Source organism: Platalea leucorodia (genome assembly GCF_965183815.1).
Source record: "Platalea leucorodia genome assembly, chromosome: Z".
Taxonomy (NCBI): Eukaryota; Metazoa; Chordata; class Aves; order Pelecaniformes; family Threskiornithidae; genus Platalea; species Platalea leucorodia.
This window is the reverse complement of record NC_138858.1, coordinates 67867782-67874963: the sequence shown is the minus strand read 5'-3', so window position 1 is coordinate 67874963 and position 7182 is coordinate 67867782.

Here is a 7182-nt window from a genome sequence, read left to right as displayed (position 1 = left end):
CAACTGAGGTGAGAATGTGGCTGGGGAAAATCAGCTCATGAAAGCCAAATCTGACATTAGTTTTGGACTTCATTGCATTTATTTTCTGCACAATCATAACCTCAGCTGTTGCTCTGGGAATTATAATGTAATGTTTTTCTTCATAACCTTTCGGCTATCAATTAATGAATTCTTGGAGATTGTTACTATTTGTATAACATAAAATATACTAAGTTTATCTACTTTCCCACAGTGTCCAATAAGAGGATGATGGAGCTGTTCTCCTAACTGAGCTTTAATTCTAACATCAATTAATAAATCCTGACTCACAGGCACTGCTGGTGTAAATGTCCTGAGTACACTCCATTTCAACTCACAGTGCTTCTTAGAGAAAAGCTCACTAAAACTTACATTTCTAGCTGCTCTCTGATGAACTAGCTCATTACTTTCATCAATGGAGCCTTAGACTCCTCTCCTCATCTTCATCTCTGTTTTAGCACATACGTTAATAGACCTTTTGGGATGGATGTCGGAGAGACAGTATAAGACTGGTGAGAATCCTTTCCTAGTGTCAAAGCTGGCTAACAGCTCTGAAACAGATCCACATCCTAGGAATGATGGGAGCCCCTGCATATAAAAGGAATTCCTGTGAATTTTTTTAAACCAGGGAAATACAAAACATTTTCATTTTTTTCAAATTTTCTTCTTCAAGGATCTACATGCTGTCTTTCTTGTAACTATTGGAGTTCCCTGTTACCGCAGCTCACTTTCCTTTCCTACAGAAAAGAAAGGTACTTTGCATAAGTCCCAATATTTTGGGGGGATTTCCCAAGATCCTCACTGAAATGCATGGGTGTCACTCAGACAACTGGTCAGAGCAGATCAACATAGATCTTCCATTTATACAAGCAAATGTCATGTTGCAAGTCACTATATGTGCACTAAGCTCTCTCTTGTTCCCTGTTTTCATGGCAAATGAATCTTTGCTATCAGACATTCAGAAACACAAAATATTTCTCAACGATTTTAATTCTTTTTCTTGCAAATAGAGTATAAAATTAAACATAAAGGTCCAGGCCTACTGACTTATGTTATAAATAACAGAGTGCTTGACATTTCTTCTTTGTGCATAGACTTTTTTTTCTTCTTTTCCATTTTAAATCATGATTTATAAACTGGAGTTTCACAATCCAGCTGCTAGCCTTGCCGATCCATTCCAGAAGAGCACTGGAAAGGACAGCAGGTCATCTGGAGCAGAGGTTGTCATTGGTCCTTCCAGCTGGTCCCTAACCTGACCATGGCACTAGCTGCAGAACAATGCAGATGTAGCAACAGTTACTGAAAGAGAGTAAGAGAGAAAAAAATCTCACAAAGGAGGTTGAAAATTTATTACAAAAAACTCTGCAAGAATTTACATTACTGAAAACCAACTTTCACATATCTAAACCATTTTGGTAACACATGGGTAGCCTGTACTGCATCATCATGGAGTTTAGAAAAATGGGATTCTAGTCTCCAGGCAGTTTTCATTGATTCTAAAAATCCTTCTGTTTTATAGAGTTATTTCCTGACTTCAGGTTTACACTGGGTGTGTGAGCACCTTCCAAGAAAAAGGCTGGATTTTTCACTGGGAGTTTTTTTCCAACAGATCAGATTCCCATAAGAAGTACCCAGGTGGAGGTCAGCTGTCACTTTTGGCCTGGCTTTCAGTCATACTGCCGGCATCAGGTCCATGCTGAAAGAGCAGAGAAGGGAATCTGATGGCCAGGGGAAACAACAAGCAGCTGCCAGAGAACCGAGGGCAGGAAAGAGCTGCTTGGATGCAACACAGAGTAATCATTGTGTCCTTATATGGCATGTCCAGACCACAACATAAATGCAATCAGAGTAGGAAAAAATGGACTGGAAAGTCTTGAGATGATTATCAACAATTACCAGCATCATTTCTGTGCTTATTGCATTTCCATTTTCTTCAGTGGAAAGATACCGTGCTGCTGATAGCTCTTCTATAGCAAGTCATTTCATTCAGTTCTCTTTGTACCATCATCTGTGAAGATAACAGAGGAAATAAGGGCAAAGGAAAGACAGAAGCTAGAGTGCAACAATTTTAGAAAAATAAGCTGTAAAATAGCATAACAAGGAAAAGGAAAACAAAACATATAGTTAACAGAGCAAAATGTTGGAAGGCAGGCAGGGAGGATCACCATATTGTCCCAGGTTCTGTTTAAGCATGCAGTATTTTTCCCTCTACCTTGAAATTTTCACCTCGGTTTGTTCCAAAAATTAGCATGAAAAACAAAAGATTGTATGTTCTAAAATCTGTGTGTTTTGTCAGATAGGAGACAGAGGAGCATAAGGCAGTGGGATGAACCAGAAATTTCTTGAGGTCCATTCCAACTCCATCTCCTATGATCCCATGATAAGGCAGAAAGTTATCACAGACAGATACATAACTGACAAAAATAACTGATCAGGTTGAACAAATGTGAGAGACAAGATCATTTTTAAAGAATTCTTAAGAAAATACTGTATACAGGATTTATATTGTGACAGAATGATCTAAGTGATTTTGGTTTATGTTTCAGGATTACTATCTTGCTTCACGTGAATTGGAACACTTGTTTGTGTTGGATGCTTCCCTTTTAAAAAATCCCCTATGGCTTCTTTTTCAGATATAAATAAAGTTGAAAAAAATACTTGAAGTGTGGATGAAGGAGGAAAAACAACAGATCCAGACTCCTTGGTACCATTCAGTGGCAGCAGATGCCAAGCATAACAAATAAGTTTTACAACAGGCTTTATGCACTAGTCACCTTTCTCAAGAAAACTCTGAGGCAAGAAAAAATGAGAGTTTAATTCTGCACCTCTTGATAAGCCCTTTTCAACAATCCATAAAACTTGCATATCTCCAATGCAATGAGAGAATTCAGTGCTTGTTCTTGCATTTATGGCTACAGCCTAAAACTGAGCAAAACAATTCCGTCTGCAGAAGTTGTGTAGATCCAGAGGTAACAGATGCCACCCTGTGACCTAGAAGAAAGGAAGTGGCCCGGTCTGCTCCCTGTTCTGACTAAGATCACATATATCTAGACCACTCCTGAAAGACATTGTTCAGACTACTGTGCAGTGTCCCATGAAAGAGTTGATCCACACATGATCAACTCCACAAGTATTAGAAAGTTTTCTTATTGCCTGCCCAAAACTTTCCCATATGCAAATAAGGCTTTACTTCTTGCCATATTATGAGGGAAATGCAGAATGGTTCACCATCACTTTTCTTTACACAATTCTTTACAGCTTCTCATATATTAGATTAGTGTCATGTCCCTCATTGTTTTCTGAGCTCTTCCTCACAGGTCATGTTATCTAACTTCTTATCCTTCTTGTTGCTGTCTCTTTAAGTCCTTTTAGTTTGTCTATATCTTTCTTACTGTGCAGACACAATATTCTTTACCTGGGGCCTGAGCACTGAATTGAGTAAAAAAAACCCAACCTGTCACTCATGCCTTTGTCGTGGTTTAACCCCAGCCAGCAACTAAGCACCACACAGCCCCTCGCTCACTCCCCGCCGGTGGGATGGGGGAGAGAATCAGAAGGGTAAAAGGGAGAAAACTCATGGGTTGAGATAAAGACAGTTTAATAGGCAAAGCAAAAGCCACGTGCACAAGCAAAGCAAAGCAAGGAATTCATTCACTGCTTCCCATCAGCAGGCAGGTGTTCAGCCATCCTCAGGAAAGCAGGGCTCCATCACGCGTAATGGTTACTTGGGAAGACAAACGCCATCACTCCAAACATCCCCCCCTTCCTCCTTCTTCCCCCAGTTTATATACTGAGCATGATGTCATATGGTATGGAATAGCCCTTGGGCCAGTCTGGGTCAGCTGTCCTGGCTGTGCTCCCTCCCAGCTTCTTGTGCACCTGGCAGAGCACAAGAAGCTAAAAAGTCCTTGACTGGTGTAAACTCTGCTCAGCAAGAACCAAAACATCAGTGTGTTATCAACAGTATTCTCATCCTAAATCCAAAACACAGCACTCTACCAGCTACTAAGAAGAAAATTAGCTCTATCCCAGCTGAAACCAGGACAGCCTTATATAAAATGCTCCCGTTAATATTCCTAGAAGAAAAATTGCCTATTTCGCAGGTGATGCCCTCAGGATCAACTTGTGGTCTGCTCTACACTCTCAATTTCCTGATGCAGTTTTATTTCCTCATCAGTTAGTCCTTGTTTTCTATTTGTGCATTTCATATTTGCTTCCTGAATGTGATACTTATTTTTTTTAAATTCTTACAGACAATTCTCATGTTCTTTAATTTCAGAATTTAATCCTCTTTCAGCTCTTCTCACTTATCTATAAAGCATCTACAATTTTTTTAAGTCTGAATCTGTTTCATCAACTAAATCACAGTTGAAGGACTGACCCAGAATAGATAGCTGTGGTATCAGCTTACAATGTCTTTGCATTTTGGCTGTGAACAATTGACTATTCCTTTTTGATATGGCTTGTTGACTGGCTGTTGTCGTAGATGGATGAGATAACAACTTGCTGCCACTTCCCATCAGTTTCAGATAGCTTCGCTGGGAAGTAGATGTGTCTTTGAAAATGCATATTATGGTAATTACTCAAAGCTATCAAGTGAAATGTTTTTTCTAAAGACAACAGACTACTTAGGGTTGCCAGTCAGTGGCATGCATTGGCTTTGATTTAGTAGATTAGCATTTTTCAATATTGCAATCCTTTTTTATTCCTTTGTTCGTTCATATATTCCTCATCTTCTTGGATGGACAACGTGTGAAGCATTTTTTACCCAGCTAACTGGTGCACAGGTTTTATAATGCTTTTCTGGCATACCTCTCTGTGACTTTTGTGACTGAATTTGGTATCCACTTTGTAAAGAAGCATGAAGACAGGCTCCAGTCACATTACTTTCACAGTAAGTTTTGATGTGCATAGTTCTCTACCAATGTGGATATTTAACCTAGAGAAACGGTAGTCCCTGGACAGTCGAGGTTTGAAGTTAGCCACCAGAGGGAGTCTACCTAGCTCCAAACGTAGCACGAAATACTCTCTGATCTCAAAAAAACCCAAATATTTTAGACAGTAAATTTTAAAAGAAAGTCTGAGAATACGGAAATAAGGACATGAGTGGCAACCTTGAAATATGTTCTGGGTATAAACTGTGTTTCCAAGTGTAGTTTAAACACCTGTGTTAGAAAAGGAAGTCTCTTAATTTACCGAATTTATAAAGTAACATGCTGCTTATGCCAGCTTTGACATACATAATGTCTGGGAAAAATGAAATCCAATGCATTGTTTCTCTTTGAGGAAGAAAAAATACAAAATCCTTTGACTGAGACCAATGAATTTTTCCAGAAGTAACATGCTCATCTAAAATAATAGGTTCCATGTCATCATACTGACTTAGCAAAGAGAAATATACTCTTGGCAATAGCTTAGAGTTGTTACAAGAGAACAAAAAGCTCACTAGTCCAAAAGAGCATTTGCTTCATTTTTTTATACTTCTGGTTAAATAACAGCATGGGAATTTCCTAAGACTGATGGTTTATGTTCATGATTTTTCAAGAGAAGTGGCTTCTAAATAACATTTTCTCTCTAAACCAGAAAACCCACAATGCATTCCAATCATATTGAAGTCATAATTATAAATCCACTAATGTTTTCCATTTGATTTAATTTGGATATTCTAATGCTTGGATCTAATAAGCAGTACAATATCAGCATTTAAGTTTTTCATCCATCAGAACCTCAGAGAAGACTTTAATTTCCTCCATGTTTTAAAAGGCTTAAGTAAAAATGTATAAGCCCCTGAAAAATATTTAAAGGACTTTATCCCATGTAATATTCAAATGGTTTACACTAATCATGATCTATACTCAGTATGCATAAATTGCTTAGATCATACTGAAAGATGAAGATATATGAAATACTTTTAATTCTACCCTGAATCCCGCATTGTCTCAGGGCATATGGAAAAACTAAGGAAATGGCTATATCTTTACATACCTCCTGAATGCTCCAGCTGTATCCTCAGTACACCACAAATACAGGTGAGAGGATACACAGTGCCTCAAGATACCCCACCCGCCTCCAATGCCCATCCAGGCCTCTGTAGCCAGTGAAAGGATGTAAGGACCAATGCTAAGCCGTTTTTTGGAGCCTGGAGTGGGGACAGTGCTAAGCAGGGGTTGGATCCAGTTCTTTGAGAGATGCTCAGCCTTCTTCATCCTTTCTCCATGACCAGTCGGTGCCTGGACCTGGCAACTTGTATTGGACAGCACAGCAAACATCTGTCTTCACAGGTTCCTGCTGCCTAAACACCCACGCAAAAGCATTGGTGCCAGCGCTGCACTTGCATTTCTCCCAGTCCTCCCAGTCTTCACCAGTTCTTCAGATAATGTTGCCTCTGGGACAAGCCCTGCTACATGAGCCACCTGCTCCACAAAAACGATGTGCCAGCGTAATTTTTTCAGCCCTTCCTTGATGAATAGGCACACAGAAGTCAGCCTGGCACACTGACTGGCTCGATGATGGTAAATGCTGGGGCACATACCAGGGTCATTAAATAAATAAACAGTAGCTGCCAGATGTGTATGCCTGTTAACATGCTTTCAGGGACAGCAGTGATGGTGAGGACCACACAGACTGCCCCGGAGTCTGCTTCTGGACCACGCACCCACAGGCAACAGCACCCTCTCCCATGGGGGCAGACTGTGCCCTTTCGCTGCATGGACTGTGCTCCATCCTTTCCTGCTCCATGTAACCAGCAATGTCATCTGGGGTGGGATGGGACATCTCCTCTTCTTTGGACAGCATAGATGAGGTGGCTGCTTACTCTGGTCATGGCTCCTACTGCACTGAGAGCCTCAAGTGGAATTTTTCCTTGATGGAGGCAGGCACCTTCTCAGCAGATGCCTATTGCTAGCATGGCAGTGTGCACTTTTAGGAAGTCTCTGGAGGTTTAGGTAAAAGCCAAAAAAACACTAAAGCTCAATCCACACAGATGTGCAAGTGTCCACCCCTTTTGATCTCATTAGGAAACAGGTACCTGAATGATCCTGGGTATGTGAAGTAAATTTTTAGATAACTAAAAGCATGCAGACAGTTGCCAGTCCCATTGCACACCTGTGAAAATCAGAGTTGTTTGCGCTGGCTTTCTATCTACGCTGCTGACAAAACTTAGCC